At 46.3% G+C, this 24321-nt stretch overlaps 1 non-coding gene and 60 pseudogenes across 1 annotated transcript; all 61 read left to right on the top strand.

The window, feature by feature from the left end:
• Positions 1 to 48: 48 nt before the first annotated feature.
• On the top strand, positions 49 to 167 carry LOC140292876 (5S ribosomal RNA; annotated as a pseudogene).
• A 269-nt stretch (positions 168 to 436) lies between these two features.
• LOC140308122 (5S ribosomal RNA) lies at positions 437 to 555 on the top strand (annotated as a pseudogene).
• Positions 556 to 824: 269 nt separating this feature from the next.
• Positions 825 to 948, top strand: LOC140299368 (5S ribosomal RNA; annotated as a pseudogene).
• Positions 949 to 1217: 269 nt separating this feature from the next.
• On the top strand, positions 1218 to 1336 carry LOC140313062 (5S ribosomal RNA; annotated as a pseudogene).
• Positions 1337 to 1605: 269 nt separating this feature from the next.
• On the top strand, positions 1606 to 1724 carry LOC140297794 (5S ribosomal RNA; annotated as a pseudogene).
• A 269-nt stretch (positions 1725 to 1993) lies between these two features.
• LOC140291207 (5S ribosomal RNA) lies at positions 1994 to 2112 on the top strand (annotated as a pseudogene).
• A 272-nt stretch (positions 2113 to 2384) lies between these two features.
• Positions 2385 to 2503, top strand: LOC140313056 (5S ribosomal RNA; annotated as a pseudogene).
• A 269-nt stretch (positions 2504 to 2772) lies between these two features.
• LOC140290951 (5S ribosomal RNA) lies at positions 2773 to 2891 on the top strand (annotated as a pseudogene).
• Positions 2892 to 3160: 269 nt separating this feature from the next.
• LOC140313043 (5S ribosomal RNA) lies at positions 3161 to 3279 on the top strand (annotated as a pseudogene).
• Positions 3280 to 3548: 269 nt separating this feature from the next.
• LOC140284526 (5S ribosomal RNA) lies at positions 3549 to 3667 on the top strand (annotated as a pseudogene).
• A 269-nt stretch (positions 3668 to 3936) lies between these two features.
• On the top strand, positions 3937 to 4055 carry LOC140300193 (5S ribosomal RNA; annotated as a pseudogene).
• A 269-nt stretch (positions 4056 to 4324) lies between these two features.
• Positions 4325 to 4443, top strand: LOC140269141 (5S ribosomal RNA; annotated as a pseudogene).
• A 269-nt stretch (positions 4444 to 4712) lies between these two features.
• Positions 4713 to 4831, top strand: LOC140294181 (5S ribosomal RNA; annotated as a pseudogene).
• Positions 4832 to 5100: 269 nt separating this feature from the next.
• Positions 5101 to 5219, top strand: LOC140293292 (5S ribosomal RNA; annotated as a pseudogene).
• Positions 5220 to 5491: 272 nt separating this feature from the next.
• LOC140286365 (5S ribosomal RNA) lies at positions 5492 to 5610 on the top strand (annotated as a pseudogene).
• A 269-nt stretch (positions 5611 to 5879) lies between these two features.
• On the top strand, positions 5880 to 5998 carry LOC140300627 (5S ribosomal RNA; annotated as a pseudogene).
• A 269-nt stretch (positions 5999 to 6267) lies between these two features.
• Positions 6268 to 6386, top strand: LOC140289846 (5S ribosomal RNA; annotated as a pseudogene).
• A 269-nt stretch (positions 6387 to 6655) lies between these two features.
• Positions 6656 to 6774, top strand: LOC140299209 (5S ribosomal RNA; annotated as a pseudogene).
• Positions 6775 to 7043: 269 nt separating this feature from the next.
• LOC140290904 (5S ribosomal RNA) lies at positions 7044 to 7162 on the top strand. The gene has a single exon (XR_011912402.1). It is a non-coding gene; the product is annotated as a 5S ribosomal RNA (ribosomal RNA).
• Positions 7163 to 7431: 269 nt separating this feature from the next.
• On the top strand, positions 7432 to 7550 carry LOC140312703 (5S ribosomal RNA; annotated as a pseudogene).
• A 269-nt stretch (positions 7551 to 7819) lies between these two features.
• On the top strand, positions 7820 to 7938 carry LOC140310020 (5S ribosomal RNA; annotated as a pseudogene).
• A 272-nt stretch (positions 7939 to 8210) lies between these two features.
• LOC140269481 (5S ribosomal RNA) lies at positions 8211 to 8329 on the top strand (annotated as a pseudogene).
• A 269-nt stretch (positions 8330 to 8598) lies between these two features.
• LOC140295141 (5S ribosomal RNA) lies at positions 8599 to 8717 on the top strand (annotated as a pseudogene).
• A 269-nt stretch (positions 8718 to 8986) lies between these two features.
• On the top strand, positions 8987 to 9105 carry LOC140307422 (5S ribosomal RNA; annotated as a pseudogene).
• Positions 9106 to 9374: 269 nt separating this feature from the next.
• LOC140291728 (5S ribosomal RNA) lies at positions 9375 to 9493 on the top strand (annotated as a pseudogene).
• A 269-nt stretch (positions 9494 to 9762) lies between these two features.
• LOC140290778 (5S ribosomal RNA) lies at positions 9763 to 9881 on the top strand (annotated as a pseudogene).
• A 269-nt stretch (positions 9882 to 10150) lies between these two features.
• On the top strand, positions 10151 to 10269 carry LOC140288954 (5S ribosomal RNA; annotated as a pseudogene).
• Positions 10270 to 10538: 269 nt separating this feature from the next.
• On the top strand, positions 10539 to 10657 carry LOC140297117 (5S ribosomal RNA; annotated as a pseudogene).
• A 269-nt stretch (positions 10658 to 10926) lies between these two features.
• LOC140300759 (5S ribosomal RNA) lies at positions 10927 to 11045 on the top strand (annotated as a pseudogene).
• A 272-nt stretch (positions 11046 to 11317) lies between these two features.
• LOC140317589 (5S ribosomal RNA) lies at positions 11318 to 11436 on the top strand (annotated as a pseudogene).
• A 269-nt stretch (positions 11437 to 11705) lies between these two features.
• LOC140296411 (5S ribosomal RNA) lies at positions 11706 to 11824 on the top strand (annotated as a pseudogene).
• Positions 11825 to 12093: 269 nt separating this feature from the next.
• LOC140307417 (5S ribosomal RNA) lies at positions 12094 to 12212 on the top strand (annotated as a pseudogene).
• A 269-nt stretch (positions 12213 to 12481) lies between these two features.
• Positions 12482 to 12600, top strand: LOC140272316 (5S ribosomal RNA; annotated as a pseudogene).
• Positions 12601 to 12869: 269 nt separating this feature from the next.
• Positions 12870 to 12988, top strand: LOC140290777 (5S ribosomal RNA; annotated as a pseudogene).
• A 269-nt stretch (positions 12989 to 13257) lies between these two features.
• Positions 13258 to 13376, top strand: LOC140312696 (5S ribosomal RNA; annotated as a pseudogene).
• A 269-nt stretch (positions 13377 to 13645) lies between these two features.
• LOC140310015 (5S ribosomal RNA) lies at positions 13646 to 13764 on the top strand (annotated as a pseudogene).
• Positions 13765 to 14036: 272 nt separating this feature from the next.
• On the top strand, positions 14037 to 14155 carry LOC140269476 (5S ribosomal RNA; annotated as a pseudogene).
• A 269-nt stretch (positions 14156 to 14424) lies between these two features.
• On the top strand, positions 14425 to 14543 carry LOC140295140 (5S ribosomal RNA; annotated as a pseudogene).
• Positions 14544 to 14812: 269 nt separating this feature from the next.
• On the top strand, positions 14813 to 14931 carry LOC140307411 (5S ribosomal RNA; annotated as a pseudogene).
• A 269-nt stretch (positions 14932 to 15200) lies between these two features.
• LOC140300948 (5S ribosomal RNA) lies at positions 15201 to 15319 on the top strand (annotated as a pseudogene).
• A 269-nt stretch (positions 15320 to 15588) lies between these two features.
• Positions 15589 to 15707, top strand: LOC140288835 (5S ribosomal RNA; annotated as a pseudogene).
• Positions 15708 to 15976: 269 nt separating this feature from the next.
• On the top strand, positions 15977 to 16095 carry LOC140292664 (5S ribosomal RNA; annotated as a pseudogene).
• A 272-nt stretch (positions 16096 to 16367) lies between these two features.
• Positions 16368 to 16486, top strand: LOC140294809 (5S ribosomal RNA; annotated as a pseudogene).
• Positions 16487 to 16755: 269 nt separating this feature from the next.
• LOC140306901 (5S ribosomal RNA) lies at positions 16756 to 16874 on the top strand (annotated as a pseudogene).
• Positions 16875 to 17143: 269 nt separating this feature from the next.
• LOC140296223 (5S ribosomal RNA) lies at positions 17144 to 17262 on the top strand (annotated as a pseudogene).
• Positions 17263 to 17531: 269 nt separating this feature from the next.
• On the top strand, positions 17532 to 17650 carry LOC140306894 (5S ribosomal RNA; annotated as a pseudogene).
• Positions 17651 to 17922: 272 nt separating this feature from the next.
• Positions 17923 to 18041, top strand: LOC140289502 (5S ribosomal RNA; annotated as a pseudogene).
• Positions 18042 to 18691: 650 nt separating this feature from the next.
• LOC140292740 (5S ribosomal RNA) lies at positions 18692 to 18810 on the top strand (annotated as a pseudogene).
• Positions 18811 to 19079: 269 nt separating this feature from the next.
• LOC140279617 (5S ribosomal RNA) lies at positions 19080 to 19203 on the top strand (annotated as a pseudogene).
• A 269-nt stretch (positions 19204 to 19472) lies between these two features.
• On the top strand, positions 19473 to 19591 carry LOC140281760 (5S ribosomal RNA; annotated as a pseudogene).
• A 269-nt stretch (positions 19592 to 19860) lies between these two features.
• Positions 19861 to 19979, top strand: LOC140269137 (5S ribosomal RNA; annotated as a pseudogene).
• A 269-nt stretch (positions 19980 to 20248) lies between these two features.
• Positions 20249 to 20367, top strand: LOC140294180 (5S ribosomal RNA; annotated as a pseudogene).
• A 269-nt stretch (positions 20368 to 20636) lies between these two features.
• Positions 20637 to 20755, top strand: LOC140293291 (5S ribosomal RNA; annotated as a pseudogene).
• Positions 20756 to 21027: 272 nt separating this feature from the next.
• LOC140286354 (5S ribosomal RNA) lies at positions 21028 to 21146 on the top strand (annotated as a pseudogene).
• A 269-nt stretch (positions 21147 to 21415) lies between these two features.
• Positions 21416 to 21534, top strand: LOC140300913 (5S ribosomal RNA; annotated as a pseudogene).
• Positions 21535 to 21803: 269 nt separating this feature from the next.
• LOC140281928 (5S ribosomal RNA) lies at positions 21804 to 21922 on the top strand (annotated as a pseudogene).
• A 269-nt stretch (positions 21923 to 22191) lies between these two features.
• Positions 22192 to 22310, top strand: LOC140296041 (5S ribosomal RNA; annotated as a pseudogene).
• A 269-nt stretch (positions 22311 to 22579) lies between these two features.
• LOC140295101 (5S ribosomal RNA) lies at positions 22580 to 22698 on the top strand (annotated as a pseudogene).
• A 272-nt stretch (positions 22699 to 22970) lies between these two features.
• On the top strand, positions 22971 to 23089 carry LOC140297204 (5S ribosomal RNA; annotated as a pseudogene).
• Positions 23090 to 23358: 269 nt separating this feature from the next.
• LOC140290478 (5S ribosomal RNA) lies at positions 23359 to 23477 on the top strand (annotated as a pseudogene).
• Positions 23478 to 23746: 269 nt separating this feature from the next.
• On the top strand, positions 23747 to 23865 carry LOC140316259 (5S ribosomal RNA; annotated as a pseudogene).
• Positions 23866 to 24321: the final 456 nt, after the last annotated feature.

Here is a 24321-nt window from a genome sequence, read left to right as displayed (position 1 = left end):
CGTATGATTCCTGTACTAATATAATGCACTTTTGTCAGACACATTGTTGCTTACGGCCACACCACCCTGAACATACCCGCCCTCGTCTGATCTCGGAAGCCAAGCAGCGTTGAGCCTGCTTAGTACTTGGATGGGAGACTGCTTGGGAATACCAGGTGCTGTAAGCGTTTTCTCTTCTCTCTACAACCTGCATGTCTTTTGTTGCAACATCTGATCACCCTGTGACACATGAGGAAGTTGGTCATCTTCAGCTGCTCCTGCTTTGTTGGCTGACACAAAGTGATCTGAGAGTCTCAGTTTCAGTTGCAGAGAATGATCACATCAGAGAAGATGATTTGCCCGCTACACATCAGCCTTTCTCGGCAATTATCTGGTTACATAGAGGAAGTGTATGATTCCAGTACCTATATAATACACATTTGTACCAGATATTGTTGCTTACAGCCACACCACCCTGAATAAGCTCGACCTCGTCTGATCTCGGAAGCCAAGCAGGGTTGGGCCTGGTTAGTTCTTGAATGGGAGACCGCTTGCGAATACCAGGTGCTGTAAGCTTTTTCTCTTCTCTCTACAACCTGCATGTCTTTTGTTGCAATGTCTGATCACCCTGTGACACATGAGGAAGTTGGTCATCTTCAGCTTCTGCTGCTTTGTTGGCAGACACGAAGTGATCTGAGAGTCTCAGTTTCAGCTGAAGAGAATGATCACATCAAGAAGGAAGATGTGCCCACTAAGAGTCAGCCTTTCTCGGCAATTATCTGGTTACATAGAGGAAGTGTATGATTCCAGTACCTATATAATACACATTTGTCACAGAGATTGTCGCTTACGGCCACACCACCCTGAATATAATATGCCCGACCTCGTCTGATCTCGGAAGCCAAGCAGGGTTGGGCCTGGTTAGTACTTGGGTGGGAGACTGCTTGGGAATACCAGGTGCTGTAAGCTTTTTCTCTTCTCTCTACCACCTGCATGTCTTTTGTTGTAACATCTGATCACCCTGTGACACATGAGGAAGTTGGTCATCTTCAGCTGCTGCTGCTTTGTTGGCAGACACGAAGTGATCTGAGAGTCTCAGTTTCAGCTGCAGAGAATAATCACATCAGGGAAGAAGATATGCCCACTACACATCAGCCTTTCTCGGCAATTATCTGGTTACATAGAGGAACTGTATGATTCCAGTACCTATATAATGCACATTTGTCACAGTTATGGTTGCTTACGGCCACACCACCCTGAATATGCCCGACCTCATCTGATCTCGGAAGCCAAGCAGGTTTGGACCTGGTTAGTACTTGAATGGGAGACAGCTTGGGAATACCAGGTGCTGTAAGCTTTTTCTCTTCTCTCTACCACCTGCATGTCTTTTGTTGAAACGTCTGATCACCCTGTGACACATGAGGAAGTTGGTCATCTTCAGCTGCTGCTGCTTTGTTGGCAGACACGAAGTGATCTGAGAGTCTCAGTTTCAGCTGCAGAGAATAATCACATCAGGGAAGAAGATGTGCCCACTACAAGTCAGCCTTTCTCGGCAATTATCTGGTTACATAGAGGAAGTGTATGATTCCAGTACCTATATAATGCACATTTGTCACAGATATTGTTGCTTACGGCCACACCACCCTGAATAAGCCCGACCTCGTCTGATCTTGGAAGTCAAGCAGGTTTGGGCCTGGTTAGTACTTGGATGGGAGACTGCTTGGGAATACCAGGTGCTGTAAGCTTTTTCTCTTCTCTCTACCACCTGCATGTCTTTTGTTGCAACGTCTGATCACCCTGTGACACATGAGGAAGTTGGTCATCTTCAGCTGCTGCTGCTTTGTTGGCAGACACAAAGTGATCTGAGAGTCTCATTTTCAGCTGCAGAGAATAATCACGTCAGGGAAGAAGATGTGCCCAGTACACATCAGCCTTTCTCGGAAATTAACTGGTTGCATAGAGGAACCGTATGATTCCAGTACCTATATAATGCACATTTGTCAGAGACATTGTTGCTTACGGCCACACCACCCTGAACATGCCCGACCTCGTCTGATCTCGGAAGCCAAGGAGGGTTGGTTCTGGTTAGTACTTGGATGGAAGACCTCTTGGGAATACCAGGTGCTTTAAGCTTTTTCTCTTCTCTCTACCACCTGCATGTCTTTTGTTGCAACGTCTGATCACCCTGTGACACATGAGGAAGTTGGTCATCTTCAGCAGCTGCTGCTGCTTTGTTGGCAGACACAAAGTGATCTGAGAGTCTCAGTTTCAGCTGCAGAGACTTATCACATCAGGGAAGAAGATGTGCCCACTACAAGTCAGCCTTTCTCTGCAATTATCTGGTTACATAGAGGAACTGTATGATTCCAGTACCTATATAATGCACATTTGTCACAGTTATGGTTGCTTACGGCCACACCACCCTGAATATGCCCGACCTCATCTGATCTCGGAAGCCAAGCAGGTTTGGACCTGGTTAGTACTTGAATGGGAGACAGCTTGGGAATACCAGGTGCTGTAAGCTTTTTCTCTTCTCTCTACCACCTGCATGTCTTTTGTTGAAACGTCTGATCACCCTGTGACACATGAGGAAGTTGGTCATCTTCAGCTGCTGCTGCTTTGTTGGCAGACACAAAGTGATCTGAGAGTCTCAGTTTCAGCTGCAGAGAATAATCACATCAGGGAAGAAGATGTGCCCACTACAAGTTAGCCTTTCTCGGCAATTATCTGGTTACATAGAGGAACTGTATTATTCCAGTACCTATATAATGCACATTTGTCACAGACATTGTTGCTTACGGCCACACCACCCTGAACATGCCCGACCTCGTCTGATCTTGGAAGCCAAGCAGGGTTGGGCCTGTTTAGTACGTGGATGGGAGACTGCTTTGAAATACCAGGTGCTGTAAGCTTTTTCTCTTCTCACGACCACCTGCATGTCTTCTGTTGCAAAGTCTGATCACCCTGTGACACATGAGGAAGTTGGTCATCTTCAGCTGCTGCTGCTTTGTTGGCAGACACGAAGTGATCTGAGAGTCTCAGTTTCAGCTGCAGAGACTTATCACATCAGGGAAGAAGATGTGCCCACTACAAGTCAGCCTTTCTCTGCAATTATCTGGTTACATAGAGGAACTGTATGATTCCAGTACCTATATAATGCACATTTGTCACAGTTATGGTTGCTTACGGCCACACCACCCTGAATATGCCCGACCTCATCTGATCTCGGAAGCCAAGCAGGTTTGGACCTGGTTAGTACTTGAATGGGAGACAGCTTGGGAATACCAGGTGCTGTAAGCTTTTTCTCTTCTCTCTACCACCTGCATGTCTTTTGTTGAAACGTCTGATCACCCTGTGACACATGAGGAAGTTGGTCATCTTCAGCTGCTGCTGCTTTGTTGGCAGACACAAAGTGATCTGAGAGTCTCAGTTTCAGCTGCAGAGAATAATCACATCAGGGAAGAAGATGTGCCCACTACAAGTTAGCCTTTCTCGGCAATTATCTGGTTACATAGAGGAACTGTATTATTCCAGTACCTATATAATGCACATTTGTCACAGACATTGTTGCTTACGGCCACACCACCCTGAACATGCCCGACCTCGTCTGATCTTGGAAGCCAAGCAGGGTTGGGCCTTGTTAGTACTTGAATGGGAGACAGCTTGGGAATACCAGGTGCTGTAAGCTTTTTCTCTTCTCTCAACCACCTGCATGTCTTTTGTTGCAACGTCTGATCACCCTGTGACACATGAGGAAGTTGGTCATCTTCAGCTGCTGCTGCTTTGTTGGCAGACATGAAGTGATCTGAGAGTCTCAGTTTCAGTTGCAGAGAATGATCACATCAGAGAAGATGATTTACCCGCTACACATCAGCCTTTCTCGGCAATTATCTGGTTGCATAGAGGAACCGTATGATTCCAGTACCTATATAATGCACATTTGTCAGAGACATTGCTGCTTACGGCCACACCACCCGGAACATGCCTGACCTCGTCTGATCTCGGAAGCCAAGCAGGGTTGGGCCTGGTTAGTACTTGGATGGGAGACCACTTGGGAATACCAGGTGATGTAAGCTTCTTCTCTACTCTCTACCACCTTCATGTCTTTTGTGGCAACGTCTGATCCTCCTGTGACACATGAGGAAGTTGGTCATCTTCAGCTGCTGCTGCTTTGTTGGCAGACACGAAGTGATCTGAGAGTCTCAGTTTCAGCTGCAGAGAATTATCACATCAGGGAAGAAGATGTGCCCACTACAAGTCAGCCTTTCTCTGCAATTATCTGGTTACATAGAGGAACTGTATGATTCCAGTACCTATATAATGCACATTTGTCACAGTTATGGTTGCTTACGGCCACACCACCCTGAACATGCCCGACCTCGTCTGATCTCGGAAGCCAAGGAGGGTTGGGCCTGGTTAGTACTTGGATGGAAGACCTCTTGGGAATACCAGGTGCTTTAAGTTTTTTCTCTTCTCTCTACCACCTGCATGTCTTTTGTTGCAACGTCTGATCACCCTGTGACACATGAGGAAGGTGGTCATCTTCAGCTGCTGCTGCTTTGTTGGCAGACAAGAAGTGATCTGAGAGTCTCAGTTTCAGCTGCAGAGAATGATCACATCAGGGAAGAAGATGTGCCCATAACAAGTGAGCCTTTCTCGGAAATTATCTGGTTACATAGAGGAAGTGTATGATTCCAGTACTTATATAATGCACATTTGTCACAGAAATTGTTCCTTACGGCCACACCACCCTGAATATGCCCGACGTCGTCTGATCTCGGAAGCCAAGGAGGGTTGGGCCTGGTTAGTACTTCAATGGGAGACTACTTGGGAATACCAGGTGCTGTAAGCGTTTTCTCTTCTCTCTACAACCTGCATGTCTTTTGTTGCAACGTCTGATCACCCTGTGACACATGAGGAAGTTGGTCATCTTCAGCTGCTGCTGCTTTGTTTGAAGACACGAAGTGATCTGAGAGTCTCAGTTTCAGCTGAAGAGAATAATCACGTCAGGGAAGAAGATGTGCCCACTACACATCAGCCTTTCTCAGCAATTATCTGGTTACATAGAGGAACCGTATGATTCCTGTACTTATATAATGCACATTTGTCACAGACATTGTTGCTTACGGCCACACCACCCTCAATATGCCTGACCTCGTCTGATCTCGGAAGCCAAGCAGGGTTGGGCCTGGTTAGTACTTGGGTGGGAGACCGCTTGAAAATACCATTTGCTGTAAGCTTTTTCTCTTCTCTCTACAACCTGCATGTCTTTTGTTGCAACGTCTGATCACCCTGTGACACATGAGGAAGTTGGTCATCTTCAGCTGCTGCTGCTGCTTTGTTGGCAGACATGAAGTGATCTGAGAGTCTCAGTTTCAGCTCCAGAGAATAATCACATCAAGGAGGAAGATGTGCCCACTAAGAGTCAGCCTTTCTCGGCAATTATCTGGTTACATAGAGGAAGTGTATGATCCCAGTACCTATATAATACACATTTGTACCAGATATTGTTGCTTACCGCCACACCACCCTGAATAAGCTCGACCTCGTCTGATCTCGGAAGCCAAGCAGGGTTGGGCCTGGTTAGTTCTTGAATGGGAGACCGCTTGCGAATACCAGGTGCTGTAAGCTTTTTCTCTTCTCTCTACCACCTGCATGTCTTTTGTTGCAACGTCTGATCACCCTGTGACACATGAGGAAGTTGGTCATCTTCAGCTTCTGCTGCTTTGTTGGCAGACATGAAGTGATCTGAGAGTCTCAGTTTCAGTTGCAGAGAATGATCACATCAGAGAAGATGATTTACCCGCTACACATCAGCCTTTCTCGGCAATTATCTGGTTGCATAGAGGAACCGTATGATTCCAGTACCTATATAATGCACATTTGTCACAGACCATGTTGCTTACGGCCACACCACCCTGAACATGCCCGACCTCGTCTGATCTCGGAAGCCAAGGAGGGTTGGGCCTGGTTAGTACTTAAATGGGAGACCGCTTGGGAATACCAGGAGCTGTAAGCTTTTTGTCTTCTCTCGACCACCTGCATGTCTTTTGTTGCAACGTCTGATCCCCCTGTGACACATGAGGAAGTTGGTCATCTTCAGCTTCTGCTGCTTTGTTGGCAGACACGAAGTGATCTGAGAGTCTCAGTTTCAGCTGCAGAGAATAATCACATCAGGGAAGAAGATGTGCCCATAACAAGTCAGCCTTTCTCATCAATTATCTGGTTACATAGAGGAATTGTATGATTCCAGTACCTATATAATGCACATTTGTCACAGAAATTGTTCCTTACGGCTACACCACCCTGAATAAGCCCGACCTCGTCTGATCTCGGAAGCCAAGGAGGGTTGGGCCTGGTTAGTACTTTAATGGGAGACTGCTTGGGAATACCAGGTGCTGTAAGCATATTCTCTTCTCTCTACAACCTGCATGTCTTTTGTTGCAACGTCTGATCACCCTGTGACACATGAGAAAGTTGGCCATCTTCAGCTGCTGCTGCTTTGTTGGAAGACACGAAGTGATCTGAGAGTCTCAGTTTCAGCTGAAGAGAATAATCACGTCAGGGAAGAAGATGTGCCAACTACACATCAGCCTTTCTCAGCAATTATCTGGTTACATAGAGGAACCGTATGATTCCTGTACTTATATAATGCACATTTGTCAGACACATTGATTCTTACGGCCACACCACCCGGAACATGCCTGACCTCGTCTGATCTCGGAAGCCAAGCAGGGTTGGGCCTGGTTAGTACTTGGATGGGAGACCGCTTGGGAATACCAGGTGCTGTAAGCTTCTTCTCTACTCTGTACCACCTGCATGTATTTTGTTGCAAGGTCTGATCGCCCTGTGACACATGAGGAAGTTGGTCATCTTCAGCTTCTGCTGCTTTGTTGGCAGACACAAAGTGATCTGAGAGTCTCACTTTCAGCTCAAGAGAATAATCACGTCAGGGAAGAAGATGTGCCCACTACTTATCAGCTTTTCTCGGCAATTATCTGGTTACATAGAGGAACTGTATGATTCCAGTACCTATATAATGCACATTTGTCACAGTTATGGTTGCTTACGGCCACACCACCCTGAACATGCCTGACCTCTTCTGATCTCGGAAGCCAAGCAGGGTTGGGCCTGGTTAGTACTTGGATGGGAGACCGCTTGGGAATACCAGGTGCTGTAAGCTTCTTCTCTACTCTGTACCACCTGCATGTATTTTGTTGCAAGGTCTGATCGCCCTGTGACACATGAGGAAGTTGGTCATCTTCAGCTTCTGCTGCTTTGTTGGCAGACACAAAGTGATCTGAGAGTCTCACTTTCAGCTCAAGAGAATAATCACGTCAGGGAAGAAGATGTGCCCACTACTTATCAGCTTTTCTCGGCAATTATCTGGTTACATAGAGGAACTGTATGATTCCAGTACCTATATAATGCACATTTGTCACAGTTATGGTTGCTTACGGCCACACCACCCTGAACATGCCCGACCTCGTCTGATCTCGGAAGCCAAGGAGGGTTGGGCCTGGTTAGTACTTAAATGGGAGACGGCTTGGGAATACCAGGTGCTGTAAGCTTCTTCTCTTCTCTCTACCACCTGCATGTCTTTTGTTGCAACGTCTGATCACCCTGTGACACATGAGGAAGGTGGTCATCTTCAGCTTCTGCTGCTTTGTTTGCAGACACGAAGTGATCTGAGAGTCTCAGTTTCAGCTGCAGAGAATAATCACATCAGGGAAGAAGATGTGCCCACTACAAGTCAGCCTTTCTCGGCAATTATCTGGTTACATAGAGGAACCGTATGATTCCAGTACCTATATAATGCACATTTGTCACAGACCATGTTGCTTACGGCCACACCACCCTGAACATGCCCGACCTCGTCTGATCTCGGAAGCCAAGGAGGGTTGGGCTTGGTTAGTACTTAAATGGGAGACTGCTTGGGAATACCAGGTGCTGTAAGCTTTATCTCTTCTCTGGACCACCTGAATGTCTTTTGTGGCAACGTCTGATCCTCCTGTGACACATGAGGAAGTTGGTCATCTTCAGCTGCTGCTGCTTCTTTGTTGGCAGACACGAAGTGATCTGATAGTCTCAATTTCAGCTGCAGAGAATAATCACATCAGGGAAGAAGATGTGCCCACTACAAGTCAGCCTTTCTCGGCAATTATCTGGTTACATAGAGGAAGTGTATGATTCCAGTACCTATATAATGCACATTTGTCACAGATATTGTTGCTTACGGCCACACCACCCTGAATAAGCCCGACCTCGTCTGATCTTGGAAGTCAAGCAGGTTTGGGCCTGGTTAGTACTTGGATGGGAGACAGCTTGGGAATACCAGGTGCTGTAAGCTTTTTCTCTTCTCTCTACCACCTGCATGTCTTTTGTTGCAACGTCTGATCACCCTGTGACACATGAGGAAGTTGGTCATCTTCAGCTGCTGCTGCTTTGTTGGCAGACACAAAGTGATCTGAGAGTCTCATTTTCAGCTGGAGAGAATTATCATGTCAGGGAAGAAGATGTGCCCATTACATATCAGCCTTTCTCGGCAATTATCTGGTTACATAGAGGAAGTGTATGATTCCATTGCCTATATAATGCACATTTGTCACGGAGATTGTTACTTATGGCCAAACCACCCTGAATATGTCTGACCTTGTCTGATCTCGGAAGCCAAGGGGGGCTGGGCCTGGTTAGTACTTTGATGGGACACCGCTTGGGAATACCAGGTGCTGTAAGCTTTTTCTCTTCTCTCTACCACCTACATGTCTTTTGTTGCAATGTCTGATCGCCCTGTGACACATGAGGAAGTTGGTCATCTTCAGCTGCTGCTGCTTTGTTAGCAGACACGAAGTGATCTGAGAGTCTCAGTTTCAGCTGCAGAGAATAATAACATCAAGGAAGAAGATGTGCCCACAACAAGTTAGCCTTTCTCTGCAATTATCTGGTTACATAGAGGAACTGTATTATTCCAGTACCTATATAATGCACATTTTTCACAGACATTGTTACTTACGGCCACACCACCCTGAATATGCCCGACCTCGACTGATCTCGGAACCCAAGCAGGGTTGGGCCTGGTTAGTACTTGAATGGGAGACCCCTTGGGAATGCCAGGTGCTGTAAGCTTTTTCTCTTCTCTCTACCACCTGCATGTATTTTGTTGCAAGGTCTGATCGCCCTCTGACACATGAGGAAGTTGGTCATCTTCAGCTGCTGCTGCTTTGTTGGCAGACACGAAGTGATCTGAGAGTCTCATTTTCAGCTGGAGAGAATAATCACGTCAGGGAAGAAGATGTGCCCACTATTTATCAGCCTTTCTCTGCAATTATCTGGTTATATAGAGGAAACGTATGATTCCAGTACCTATACAATTTACATTTGTCACAGACATTGTTGCTTACGGCCACACCACCCTGAATATGCCCGACCTCGTCTGATATCGGAAGCCAAGCAGGGTTGTGCCTGGTTAGTACTTGGATGGGAGACCGCTTGGGATTATCAGGTGCTGTAAGGTTTTTCTCTTCTCTCAACCACCTGCATGTCTTTTGTTGCAACGTCTGATCACCCTGTGACACATGAGGAAGTTGGTCATCTTCATTTTCTGCTGCTTTGTTGGCAGACACGAAGTGATCTTAGAGTCTCATTTTCAGCTGGAGAAAATTATCACGTCAGGGAACAAGATGTGCCCACTATATATCAGACTTTTTCGGCAATTATCTTGTTACATAGAGGAACCATATGATTCCATTGCCTATATAATGCACATTTGTCACAGAGATTGTTGCTTACGGCCAAACCACCCTGAATATGCCCAATCTCGTGTGATCTCAGAAGCCAAGGAGGGTTGGGCCTGGTTAGTACTTTGATGAGAGACCGCTTGGGAATACCAGGTGCTGTAAGCTTTTTCTCTTCTCTCTACCACCTGCATGTATTTTGTTGCAAGGTCTGATCGCCCTCTGACACATGAGGAAGTTGGTCATCTTCAGCTGCTGCTGCTTTGTTGGCAGACACGAAGTGATCTGAGAGTCTCAGTTTCAGCTGAAGAGAATAATCACGTCAAGGAAGAAGATTTGCCCACTACACATCAGCCTTTCTCAGCAATTATCTGGGTGCATAGAGGAACCGTATGATTCCAGTACCTATATAATGCACATTTGTCAGAGACATTGTTGCTTACGGCCACACAACCCTGAATAAGCTCGACCTCATCTGATCTTGGAAGTCAAGCAGGTTTGGGCCTGGTTAGTACTTGGATGGGAGACTGCTTGGGAATACCAGGTGCTGTAAGCTTTTTCTCTTCTCTCTACCACCTGCATGTCTTTTGTTGCAACGTCTGATCACCCTTTGACACATGAGGAAGTTGGTCATCTTCAGCTGCTGCTGCTTTGTTGGCAGACACAAAGTGATCTGAGAGTCTAATTTTCAGCTGGAGAGAATTATCACGTCAGGGAAGAAGATGTGCCCACTACATATCAGCCTTTCTCGGCAATTATCTGGTTACATAGAGGAAGTGTATGATTCCATTGCCTATATAATGCACATTTGTCACGGAGATTGTTACTTACGGCCAAACCACCCTGAATATGTCTGACCTTGTCTGATCTTGGAACCCAAGCAGGGTTGGACCTGGTTAGTACTTGAATGGGAGACCCCTTGGGAATGCCAGGTGCTTTAAGCTTTTTCTCTTCTCTCTACCACCTGCATGTATTTTGTTGCAAGGTCTGATCGCCCTGTGACACATGAGGAAGTTGGTCATCTTCAGCTGCTGCTGCTTTGTTGGCAGACACGAAGTGATCTGAGAGTCTCAATTTCAGCTGCAGAGAATAATCACGTCAGGGAAGAAGATGTGCCCACTACAAGTCAGCCTTTCTCGGCAATTATCTGGTTACATAGAGGAAGTGTATGATTCCAGTACCTATATAATGCACATTTGTCACAGTTATGGTTGCTTACGGCCACACCACCCTGAACATGCCCGACCTCGTCTGATCTCGGAAGCCAAGGAGGGTTGGGCCTGGTTAGTACTTAAATGGGAGACTGCTTGGGAATACCAGGTGCTGTAAGCTTTATCTCTTCTCTGGACCACCTGAATGTCTTTTGTGGCAACGTCTGATCCTCCTGTGACACATGAGGAAGTTGGTCATCTTCAGCTGCTGCTGCTTCTTTGTTGGCAGACACGAAGTGATCTGATAGTCTCAATTTCAGCTGCAGAGAATAATCACATCAGGGAAGAAGATGTGCCCACTACAAGTCAGCCTTTCTCGGCAATTATCTGGTTACATAGAGGAAGTGTATGATTCCAGTACCTATATAATGCACATTTGTCACAGATATTGTTGCTTACGGCCACACCACCCTGAATAAGCCCGACCTCGTCTGATCTTGGAAGTCAAGCAGGTTTGGGCCTGGTTAGTACTTGGATGGGAGACTGCTTTGGAATACCAGGTGCTGTAAGCTTTTTCTCTTCTCTCTACCACCTGCATGTCTTTTGTTGCAACGTCTGATCACCCTGTGACACATGAGGAAGTTGGTCATCTTCAGCTGCTGCTGCTTTGTTGGCAGACACAAAGTGATCTGAGAGTCTCATTTTCAGCTGGAGAGAATTATCACGTCAGGGAAGAAGATGTGCCCACTACATATCAGCCTTTCTCGGCAATTATCTGGTTACATAGAGGAAGTGTATGATTCCATTGCCTATATAATGCACATTTGTCACGGAGATTGTTACTTATGGCCAAACTACCCTGAATATGTCTGACCTTGTCTGATCTCGGAAGCCAAGGGGGGCTGGGCCTGGTTAGTACTTTGATGGGACACCGCTTGGGAATACCAGGTGCTGTAAGCTTTTTCTCTTCTCTCTACCACCTACATGTCTTTTGTTGCAATGTCTGATCGCCCTGTGACACATGAGGAAGTTGGTCATCTTCAGCTGCTGCTGCTTTGTTAGCAGACACGAAGTGATCTGAGAGTCTCAGTTTCAGCTGCAGAGAATAATAACATCAAGGAAGAAGATGTGCCCACAACAAGTTAGCCTTTCTCTGCAATTATCTGGTTACATAGAGGAACTGTATTATTCCAGTTCCTATATAATGCACATTTTTCACAGACATTGTTACTTACGGCCACACCACCCTGAATATGCCCGACCTCGACTGATCTCGGAACCCAAGCAGGGTTGGGCCTGGTTAGTACTTGAATGGGAGACCCCTTGGGAATGCCAGGTGCTGTAAGCTTTTTCTCTTCTCTCTACCACCTGCATGTATTTTGTTGCAAGGTCTGATCGCCCTCTGACACATGAGGAAGTTGGTCATCTTCAGCTGCTGCTGCTTTGTTGGCAGACACGAAGTGATCTGAGAGTCTCATTTTCAGCTGGAGAGAATAATCACGTCAGGGAAGAAGATGTGCCCACTATTTATCAGCCTTTCTCTGCAATTATCTGGTTATATAGAGGAAACGTATGATTCCAGTACCTATACAATTTACATTTGTCACAGACATTGTTGCTTACGGCCACACCACCCTGAATATGCCCGACCTCGTCTGATCTCGGAAGCCAAGCAGGGTTGTGCCTGGTTAGTACTTGGATGGGAGACTGCTTGGGATTATCAGGTGCTGTAAGCTTTTTCTCTTCTCTCAACCACCTGCATGTCTTTTGTTGCAACGTCTGATCACCCTGTGACACATGAGGAAGTTGGTCATCTTCATTTTCTGCTGCTTTGTTGGCAGACACGAAGTGATCTTAGAGTCTCATTTTCAGCTGGAGAAAATTATCACGTCAGGGAACAAGATGTGCCCACTATATATCAGACTTTTTCGGCAATTATCTTGTTACATAGAGGAACCATATGATTCCATTGCCTATATAATGCACATTTGTCACAGACATTGTTGCTTACGGCCAAACCACCCTGAATATGCCCAATCTCGTGTGATCTCAGAAGCCAAGGAGGGTTGGGCCTGGTTAGTACTTTGATGAGAGACCGCTTGGGAATACCAGGTGCTGTAAGCTTTTTCTCTTCTCTGGACCACCTGCATGTCTTTTGTTGCAACGTCTGATCACCCTGTGACACATGAGGAAGTTGGTCATCTTCAGCTGCTGCTGCTTTGTTGATAGACACGAGGTGATCTGAGAGTCTCAGTTTCAGCTGAAGAGAATAATCACATCAAGGAGGAAGATGAACCCACTACAAGTCAGCCTTATTCGGCAATTATCTGGTTACACAGAGGAAGTGTATGATTCCAGTACCTATATAATGCACATTTGTCACAGTTATGGTTGCTTACGGCCACACCACCCTGAACATGCCCGACCTCGTCTGATCTCGGAAGCCAAGGAGGGTTGGGCCTGGTTAGTACTTAAATGGGAGACGGCTTGGGAATACCAGGTGCTGTAAGCTTCTTCTCTTCTCTCTACCACCTGCATGTCTTTTGTTGCAACGTCTGATCACCCTGTGACACATGAGGAAGGTGGTCATCTTCAGCTTCTGCTGCTTTGTTTGCAGACACGAAGTGATCTGAGAGTCTCAGTTTCAGCTGCAGAGAATAATCACATCAGGGAAGAAGATGTGCCCACTACAAGTCAGCCTTTCTCGGCAATTATCTGGTTACATAGAGGAACCGTATGATTCCAGTACCTATATAATGCACATTTGTCACAGACCATGTTGCTTACGGCCACACCACCCTGAACATGCCCGACCTCGTCTGATCTCGGAAGCCAAGGAGGGTTGGGCTTGGTTAGTACTTAAATGGGAGACTGCTTGGGAATACCAGGTGCTGTAAGCTTTATCTCTTCTCTGGACCACCTGAATGTCTTTTGTGGCAACGTCTGATCCTCCTGTGACACATGAGGAAGTTGGTCATCTTCAGCTGCTGCTGCTTCTTTGTTGGCAGACACGAAGTGATCTGATAGTCTCAATTTCAGCTGCAGAGAATAATCACATCAGGGAAGAAGATGTGCCCACTACAAGTCAGCCTTTCTCGGCAATTATCTGGTTACATAGAGGAAGTGTATGATTCCAGTACCTATATAATGCACATTTGTCACAGATATTGTTGCTTACGGCCACACCACCCTGAATAAGCCCGACCTCGTCTGATCTTGGAAGTCAAGCAGGTTTGGGCCTGGTTAGTACTTGGATGGGAGACAGCTTGGGAATACCAGGTGCTGTAAGCTTTTTCTCTTCTCTCTACCACCTGCATGTCTTTTGTTGCAACGTCTGATCACCCTGTGACACATGAGGAAGTTGGTCATCTTCAGCTGCTGCTGCTTTGTTGGCAGACACAAAGTGATCTGAGAGTCTCATTTTCAGCTGGAGAGAATTATCATGTCAGGGAAGAAGATGTGCCCACTACATATCAGCCTTTCTCGGCAATTATCTGGTTACATAGAGGAAGTGTATGATTCCATTGCCTATATAATGCACATTTGTCACGGAGATTGTTACTTATGGCCAAACCACCCTGAATATGTCTGACCTTGTCTGATCTCGGAAGCCAAGGGGGGCTGGGCCTGGTTAGTACTTTGATGGGACACCGCTTGGGAATACCAGGTGCTGTAAGCTTTTTCTCTTCTCTCTACCACCTACATGTCTTTTGTTGCAATGTCTGATCGCCCTGTGACACATGAGGAAGTTGGTCATCTTCAGCTGCTGCTGCTTTGTTAGCAGACACGAAGTGATCTGAGAGTCTCAGTTTCAGCTGCAGAGAATAATAACATCAAGGAAGAAGATGTGCCCACAACAAGTTAGCCTTTCTCTGCAATTATCTGGTTACATAGAGGAACTGTATTATTCCAGTACCTATATAATGCACATTTTTCACAGACATTGTTACTTACGGCCACACCACCCTGAATATGCCCGACCTCGACTGATCTCGGAACCCAAGCAGGGTTGGGCCTGGTTAGTACTTGAATGGGAGACCCCTTGGGAATGCCAGGTGCTGTAAGCTTTTTCTCTTCTCTCTACCACCTGCATGTATTTTGTTGCAAGGTCTGATCGCCCTCTGACACATGAGGAAGTTGGTCATCTTCAGCTGCTGCTGCTTTGTTGGCAGACACGAAGTGATCTGAGAGTCTCAGTTTCAGCTGCAGAGAATAATAACATCAAGGAAGAAGATGTGCCCACAACAAGTTAGCCTTTCTCTGCAATTATCTGGTTACATAGAGGAACTGTATTATTCCAGTTCCTATATAATGCACATTTTTCACAGACATTGTTACTTACGGCCACACCACCCTGAATATGCCCGACCTCGACTGATCTCGGAACCCAAGCAGGGTTGGGCCTGGTTAGTACTTGAATGGGAGACCCCTTGGGAATACCAGGTGCTGTAAGCTTTTTCTCTTCTCTCTACCACCTGCATGTATTTTGTTGCAAGGTCTGATCGCCCTCTGACACATGAGGAAGTTGGTCATCTTCAGCTGCTGCTGCTTTGTTGGCAGACACGAAGTGATCTGAGAGTCTCATTTTCAGCTGGAGAGAATAATCACGTCAGGGAAGAAGATGTGCCCACTATTTATCAGCCTTTCTCTGCAATTATCTGGTTATATAGAGGAAACGTATGATTCCAGTACCTATACAATTTACATTTGTCACAGACATTGTTGCTTACGGCCACACCACCCTGAATATGCCTGACCTCGTCTGATCTCGGAAGCCAAGCAGGGTTGTGCCTGGTTAGTACTTGGATGGGAGACTGCTTGGGATTATCAGGTGCTGTAAGCTTTTTCTCTTCTCTCAACCACCTGCATGTCTTTTGTTGCAACGTCTGATCACCCTGTGACACATGAGGAAGTTGGTCATCTTCATTTTCTGCTGCTTTGTTGGCAGACACGAAGTGATCTTAGAGTCTCATTTTCAGCTGGAGAAAATTATCACGTCAGGGAACAAGATGTGCCCACTATATATCAGACTTTTTCGGCAATTATCTTGTTACATAGAGGAACCATATGATTCCATTGCCTATATAATGCACATTTGTCACAGACATTGTTGCTTACGGCCAAACCACCCTGAATATGCCTGACCTCGTCTGATCTCGGAAGCCAAGCAGGGTTGGGCCTGGTTAGTACCTGGGTGGGAGACCGCTTGAAAATACCATTTGCTGTAAGCTTTTTCTCTTCTCTCTACAACCTGCATGTCTTTTCTTGCAACGTCTGATCACCCTGTGACACATGAGGAAGTTGGTCATCTTCAGCTGCTGCTGCTGCTTTGTTGGCAGACATGAAGTGATCTGAGAGTCTCAGTTTCAGCTCCAGAGAATAATCACATCAAGGTGGAAGATGTGCCCACTAAGAGTCAGCCTTTCTCGGCAATTATCTGGTTACATAGAGGAAGTGTATGATTCCAGTACCTATATAATACACATTTGTACCAGATATTGTTGCTTACCGCCACACCACCCTGAATAAGCTCGACCTCGTCTGTTCTCGGAAGCCAAGCAGGGTTGGGCCTGGTTAGTTCTTGAATGGGAGACGGCTTGCGAATACCAGGTGCTGTAAGCTTTTTCTCTTCTCTCTACCACCTGCATGTCTTTTGTTGCAACGTCTGATCACCCTGTGACACATGAGGAAGTTGGTCATCTTCAGCTTCTGCTGCTTTGTTGGCAGACACGAAGTGATCTGAGAGTCTCAGTTTCAGCTGAAGAGAATGATCACATCAAGAAGGAAGATGTGCCCACTAAGAGTCAGCCTTTCTCGGCAATTATCTGGTTACATAGAGGAAGTGTATGATTCCAGTACCTATATAATGCACATTTGTCAGAGACATTGTTGCTTACGGCCACACCACCCTGAACATGCCCGACCTCGTCTGATCTCGGAAGCCAAGGAGGGTTGGGCCTGGTTAGTACTTGGATGGAAGACCTCTTGGGAATACCAGGTGCTTTAAGCTTTTTCTCTTCTCTCTACCACCTGCATGTCTTTTGTTGCAACGTCTGATCACCCTGTGACACATGAGGAAGGTGGTCATCTTCAGCTGCTGCTGCTTTGTTGGCAGACACGAAGTGATCTGAGAGTCTCATTTTCAGCTGGAGAAAATTATCACGTCAGGGAACAAGATGTGCCCACTACATATCAGCCTTTCTCGGCAATTATCTTGTTACATAGAGGAACCATATGATTCCATTGCCTATATAATGCACATTTGTCACAGAGATTGTTGCTTACGGCCAAACCACCCTGAATATGTCTGACCTCGTCTGCTCTCAGAAGCCAAGGAGGGTTGGGCCTGGTTAGTACTTGGATGAGAGACAGCTTGGGAATACCAGATGCTGTAAGCTTTTTCTCTTCTCTCTACCACCTGCATGTCTTTTGTTGCAACGTCTGATCACCCTGTGACACATGAGGAAGTTGGTCATCTTCAGCTGCTGCTGCTTTGTTGGCAGACACAAAGTGATCTGAGAGTCTCAGTTTCAGCTGCAGAGAATAATCACGTCAGGGAAGAAAATGTGCCCAGTACACATCAGCCTTTCTCGGAAATTAACTGGTTGCATAGAGGAACCGTATGATTCCAGTACCTATATAATGCACATTTGTCAGAGACATTGTTGCTTACGGCCACACCACCCTGAACATGCCCGACCTCGTCTGATCTCGGAAGCCAAGGAGGGTTGGGCCTGGTTAGTACTTGGATGGAAGACCTCTTGGGAATACCAGGTGCTTTAAGCTTTTTCTCTTCTCTCTACCACCTGCATGTCTTTTGTTGCAACGTCTGATCACCCTATGACACATGAGGAAGTTGGTCATCTTCAGCAGCTGCTGCTGCTTTGTTGGCAGACACGAAGTGATCTGAGAGTCTCAGTTTCAGCTGAAGAGAATGATCACATCAAGAAGGAAGATGTGCCCACTAAGAGTCAGCCTTTCTCGGAAATTATCTGGTTACATAGAGGAAGTGTATGATTCCAGTACTTATATAATGCACATTTGTCACAGAAATTGTTCCTTACGGCCACACCACCCTGAATATGCCCGACCTCGTCTGATCTCGGAAGCCAAGGAGGGTTGGGCCTGGTTAGTACTTCAATGGGACACTGCTTGGGAATACCAGGTGCTGTAAGCGTTTTCTCTTCTCTCTACAACCTGCATGTCTTTTGTTGCAACGTCTGATCACCCTGTGACACATGAGGAAGTTGGTCATCTTCAGCTGCTGCTGCTTTGTTTGAAGACACGAAGTGATCTGAGAGTCTCAGTTTCAGCTGAAGAGAATAATCACGTCAGGGAAGAAGATGTGCCCACTACACATCAGCCTTTCTCAGCAATTATCTGGTTACATAGAGGAACCGTATGATTCCTGTACTTATATAATGCACATTTGTCACAGACATTGTTGCTTACGGCCACACCACCCTCAATATGCCTGATCTCGGAAGCCAAGCAGGGTTGGGCCTGGTTAGTACTTGGGTGGGAGACCGCTTGAAAATACCATTTGCTGTAAGCTTTTTCTCTTCTCTCTACAACCTGCATGTCTTTTGTTGCAACGTCTGATCACCCTGTGACACATGAGGAAGTTGGTCATCTTCAGCTGCTGCTGCTGCTTTCTTGGCAGACACGAAGTGATCTGAGAGTCTCAGTTTCAGCTCCAGAGAATAATCACATCAAGGAGGAAGATGTGCCCACTAAGAGTCAGCCTTTCTCGGCAATTATCTGGTTACATAGAGGAAGTGTATGATTCCAGTACCTATATAATACACATTTGTACCAGATATTGTTGCTTACCGCCACACCACCCTGAATAAGCTCGACCTCGTCTGATCTCGGAAGCCAAGCAGGATTGGGCCTGGTTAGTTCTTGAATGGGAGACCGCTTGCGAATACCAGGTGCTGTAAGCTTTTTCTCTTCTCTCTACCACCTGCATGTCTTTTGTTGCAACGTCTGATCACCCTGTGACACATGAGGAAGTTGGTCATCTTCAGCTTCTGCTGCTTTGTTGGCAGACACGAAGTGATCTGAGAGTCTCAGTTTCAGCTGAAGAGAATGATCACATCAAGAAGGAAGATGTGCCCACTAAGAGTCAGCCTTTCTCGGCAATTATCTGGTTACATAGAGGAAGTGTATGATTCCAGTACCTATATAATACACATTTGTCACAGAGATTGTCGCTTACGGCCACACCACCCTGAATATAATATGCCCGATCTCGTCTGATCTCGGAAGCCAAGCAGGGTTTTGCCTGGTTAGTACTTGGGTGGGAGACTGCTTGGGAATACCAGGTGCTGTAAGCTTTTTCTCTTCTCTCTACCACCTGCATGTCTTTTGTTGTAACATCTGATCACCCTGTGACACATGAGGAAGTTGGTCATCTTCAGCTGCTGCTGCTTTGTTGGCAGACACAAAGTGATCTGAGAGTCTCAGTTTCAGCTGCAGAGAATAATCACATCAGGGAAGAATATATGCCCACTACACATCAGCCTTTCTCGGCAATTATCTGGTTACATAGAGGAACTGTATGATTCCAGTACCTATATAATGCACATTTGTCAAAGACTTTGTTGCTTACGGCCACACCACCCTGAACATATCCGACCTTGTCCGATCTCGGAAGCCAAGCACGGTTGGGCCTGGTTAGTACTTGGATGGGATACTGCTTTGGAATACCAGGTGCTGTAAGCTTTTTCTCTTCTCTCGACCACCTGCATGTCTTTTGTTGTAACATCTGATCACCCTGTGACACATGAGGAAGTTGGTCATCTTCAGCTGCTGCTGCTTTGTTGGCAGACACGAAGTGATCTGAGAGTCTCAGTTTCAGCTGCAGAGAATTATCACATCAGGGAAGAAGATGTGCCCACTACAAGTCAGCCTTTCTCTGCAATTATCTGGTTACATAGAGGAACTGTATGATTCCAGTACCTATATAATGCACATTTGTCACAGTTATGGTTGCTTACGGCCACACCACCCTGAACATGCCCGACCTCGTCTGATCTCGGAAGCCAAGGAGGGTTGGGCCTGGTTAGTACTTGGATGGAAGACCTCTTGGGAATACCAGGTGCTTTAAGTTTTTTCTCTTCTCTCTACCACCTGCATGTCTTTTGTTGCAACGTCTGATCACCCTGTGACACATGAGGAAGGTGGTCATCTTCAGCTGCTGCTGCTTTGTTGGCAGACAAGAAGTGATCTGAGAGTCTCAGTTTCAGCTGCAGAGAATGATCACATCAGGGAAGAAGATGTGCCCATAACAAGTGAGCCTTTCTCGGAAATTATCTGGTTACATAGAGGAAGTGTATGATTCCAGTACTTATATAATGCACATTTGTCACAGAAATTGTTCCTTACGGCCACACCACCCTGAATATGCCCGACGTCGTCTGATCTCGGAAGCCAAGGAGGGTTGGGCCTGGTTAGTACTTCAATGGGAGACTACTTGGGAATACCAGGTGCTGTAAGCGTTTTCTCTTCTCTCTACAACCTGCATGTCTTTTGTTGCAACGTCTGATCACCCTGTGACACATGAGGAAGTTGGTCATCTTCAGCTGCTGCTGCTTTGTTTGAAGACACGAAGTGATCTGAGAGTCTCAGTTTCAGCTGAAGAGAATAATCACGTCAGGGAAGAAGATGTGCCCACTACACATCAGCCTTTCTCAGCAATTATCTGGTTACATAGAGGAACCGTATGATTCCTTTACTTATATAATGCACATTTGTCACAGACATTGTTGCTTACGGCCACACCACCCTCAATATGCCTGACCTCGTCTGATCTCGGAAGCCAAGCAGGGTTGGGCCTGGTTAGTACTTGGGTGGGAGACCGCTTGAAAATACCATTTGCTGTAAGCTTTTTCTCTTCTCTCTACAACCTGCATGTCTTTTGTTGCAACGTCTGATCACCCTGTGACACATGAGGAAGTTGGTCATCTTCAGCTGCTGCTGCTGCTTTGTTGGCAGACATGAAGTGATCTGAGAGTCTCAGTTTCAGCTCCAGAGAATAATCACATCAAGGAGGAAGATGTGCCCACTAAGAGTCAGCCTTTCTCGGCAATTATCTGGTTACATAGAGGAAGTGTATGATCCCAGTACCTATATAATACACATTTGTACCAGATATTGTTGCTTACCGCCACACCACCCTGAATAAGCTCGACCTCGTCTGATCTCGGAAGCCAAGCAGGGTTGGGCCTGGTTAGTTCTTGAATGGGAGACCGCTTGCGAATACCAGGTGCTGTAAGCTTTTTCTCTTCTCTCTACCACCTGCATGTCTTTTGTTGCAACGTCTGATCACCCTGTGACACATGAGGAAGTTGGTCATCTTCAGCTTCTGCTGCTTTGTTGGCAGACATGAAGTGATCTGAGAGTCTCAGTTTCAGTTGCAGAGAATGATCACATCAGAGAAGATGATTTACCCGCTACACATCAGCCTTTCTCGGCAATTATCTGGTTGCATAGAGGAACCGTATGATTCCAGTACCTATATAATGCACATTTGTCAGAGACATTGCTGCTTACGGCCACACCACCCGGAACATGCCTGACCTCGTCTGATCTCGGAAGCCAAGCAGGGTTGGGCCTGGTTAGTACTTGGATGGGAGACCACTTGGGAATACCAGGTGCTGTAAATTTTTTCTCTTCTCTCTACCACCTGCATGTCTTTTGTTGCAACGTCTGATCACCCTGTGACACATGAGGAAGTTGGTCATCTTCAGCTGCTGCTGCTTTGTTGGCAGACATGAAGTGATCTGAGAGTCTCAGTTTCAGTTGCAGAGAATGATCACATCAGAGAAGATGATTTACCCGCTACACATCAGCCTTTCTCGGCAATTATCTGGTTACATAGAGGAACCGTATGATTCCAGTACCTATATAATGCACATTTGTCAGAGACATTGCTGCTTACGGCCACACCACCCGGAACATGCCTGACCTCGCCTGATCTCGGAAGCCAAGCAGGGTTGGGCCTGGTTAGTACTTGAATGGGAGACCACTTGGGAATACCAGGTGCTGTAAATTTTTTCTCTTCTCTCTACCACCTGCATGTCTTTTGTTGCAATGTCTGATCGCCCTGTGACACATGAGGAAGTTGGTCATCTTCAGCTGCTGCTGCTTTGTTTGAAGACACGAAGTGATCTGAGAGTCTCAGTTTCAGCTGTAGAGAATAATCACATCAGGGAAGAAGATGTGCCCACTACAAGTTAGCCTTTCTTGGCAATTATCTGGTTGCATAGAGGAACCTTATGATTCCAGTACCTATATAATGCACATTTGTCACAGACATTGTTACTTACGGCCACACCACCCTGAATATGCCCAACCTCGTGTGATCTCGGAAGCCAAACAGGGTTGAACCTGCTTAGTACTTGGATGGGAGACTGCTTGGGAATACCAGGTGCTGTAAGCTTCTTCTCTTCTCTCTACCACCTGCATGTCTTTTGTTGCAACGTCTGATCACCCTGTGACACATGAGGAAGTTGGTCATCTTCAGCAGCTGCTGCTTTTTTGGCAGACACGAAGTGATCTGAGAGTCTCAGTTTCAGCTGTAGACAATAATCACATCAGGGAAGAAGATGTGCCCACTACAAGTTAGCCTTTCTTGGCAATTATCTGGTTGCATAGAGGAACCGTATGATTCCAGTACCTATATAATGCACATTTGTCAGAGACATTGTTGCTTACGGCCACACAACCCTGAATAAGCCCGACCTCGTCTGATCTCGGACGCCAAGCAGGGTTGTACCTGGTTAGTACTTGGATGGGAGACAGCTTGGGAATACCAGGTGCTGTAAGCTTTTTCTCTTCTCTCTACCACCTGCATGTGTTTTGTTGCAACGTCTGATCACCCTGTGACACATGAGGAAGTTGGTCATCTTCAGCTGCTGCTGCTGCTTTGTTGGCAGACACGAAGTGATCTGAGAGTCTCAGTTTCAGCTGAAGAGAATGATCACATCAGAGAAGATGATATGCCCACTACACATCAGCCTTTCTCGGCAATTATCTGGTTTCATAGAGGAAGTGTATGATTCCAGTACCTATATAATTCACATTTGTAACAAATATTGTTGCTTACCGCCACACCACCCTGAATAAGCCCCACCTTGTCTTAACCTGGAAGCCAAGCAGGGTTGGGCCTGGTTAGTACTTGGGTGGGAGACTGCTTGGGAATACCAGGTGCTGTAAGCTTTATCTCTTCTCTCTACCACCTGCATGTCTTTTGTTGCAACGTCTGATCACCCTGTGACACATGAGGAAGTTAGTCATCTTCAGCTGCTGCTGCTTTGTTGGCAGACACGAAGTGATCTGAGAGTCTCAGTTTCAGTTGCAGAGAATGATCACATCAGAGAAGATGATTTGCCCGCTACACATAAGCCTTTCTCGGCAATTATCTGGTTGCATAGAGGAACCGTATGATTCCAGTACCTATATAATGCACATTTGTCAGAGACATTGTTGCTTACGGCCACACCACCCTGAATAAGCCCGACCTCGTCTGATCTCGGACGCCAAGCAGGGTTGTACCTGGTTAGTACTTGGATGGGAGACAGCTTGGGAATACCAGGTGCTGTAAGCTTTTTCTCTTCTCTCTACCACCTGCATGTCTTTTGTTGCAACGTCTGATCACCCTGTGACACGTGAAGAAGTTGGTCATCTTCAGCTGCTGCTGCTTTGTTGGAAGACACGAAGTGATCTGAGAGTCTCAGTTTCAGCTGAAGAGAATAATCACGTCAGGGAAGAAGATGTGCCCACTACACATCAGCCGTTCTCATCAATTATCTGGTTACATAGAGGAACCGTATGATTCCTGTACTTATATAATGCACATTTGTCACAGACATTGTTACTTACGGCCACACCACCCTGAATTTGCCTGACCTCGTCTGATCTCGGAAGCCAAGCAGTGTTGGGCCTGTTTAGTACTTGGGTGGGAGACCGCTTGGGAATACCAGGTGCTGTAAGCTTTTTCTCTTCTCTCTACCACCTGCATGTGTTTTGTTGCAACGTCTGATCACCCTGTGACACATGAGGAAGTTGGTCATCTTCAGCTGCTGCTGCTTTGTTGGCAGACACGAAGTGATCTGAGAGTCTCAGTTTCAGCTGAAGAGAATGATCACATCAGAGAAGATGATATGCCCACTACACATCAGCCTTTCTCGGCAATTATCTGGTTTCATAGAGGAAGTGTATGATTCCAGTACCTATATAATTCACATTTGTAACAAATATTGTTGCTTACCGCCACACCACCCTGAATAAGCCCCACCTTGTCTTAACCTGGAAGCCAAGCAGGGTTGGGCCTGGTTAGTACTTGGGTGGGAGACTGCTTGGGAATACCAGGTGCTGTAAAATTTATCTCTTCTCTCTACCACCTGCATGTCTTTTGTTGCAACGTCTGATCACCCTGTGACACATGAGGA

The sequence above is a fragment of the Leuresthes tenuis genome, unplaced genomic scaffold, assembly GCF_036924035.1.
Source record: "Leuresthes tenuis unplaced genomic scaffold, fLeuTen1.0.hap1 SCAF_1, whole genome shotgun sequence".
NCBI classification, from domain to species: domain Eukaryota; kingdom Metazoa; phylum Chordata; class Actinopteri; order Atheriniformes; family Atherinopsidae; genus Leuresthes; species Leuresthes tenuis.
Note: the sequence above shows the minus strand (reverse complement) of the source record. Positions and strands in the feature narration are given on the sequence as shown.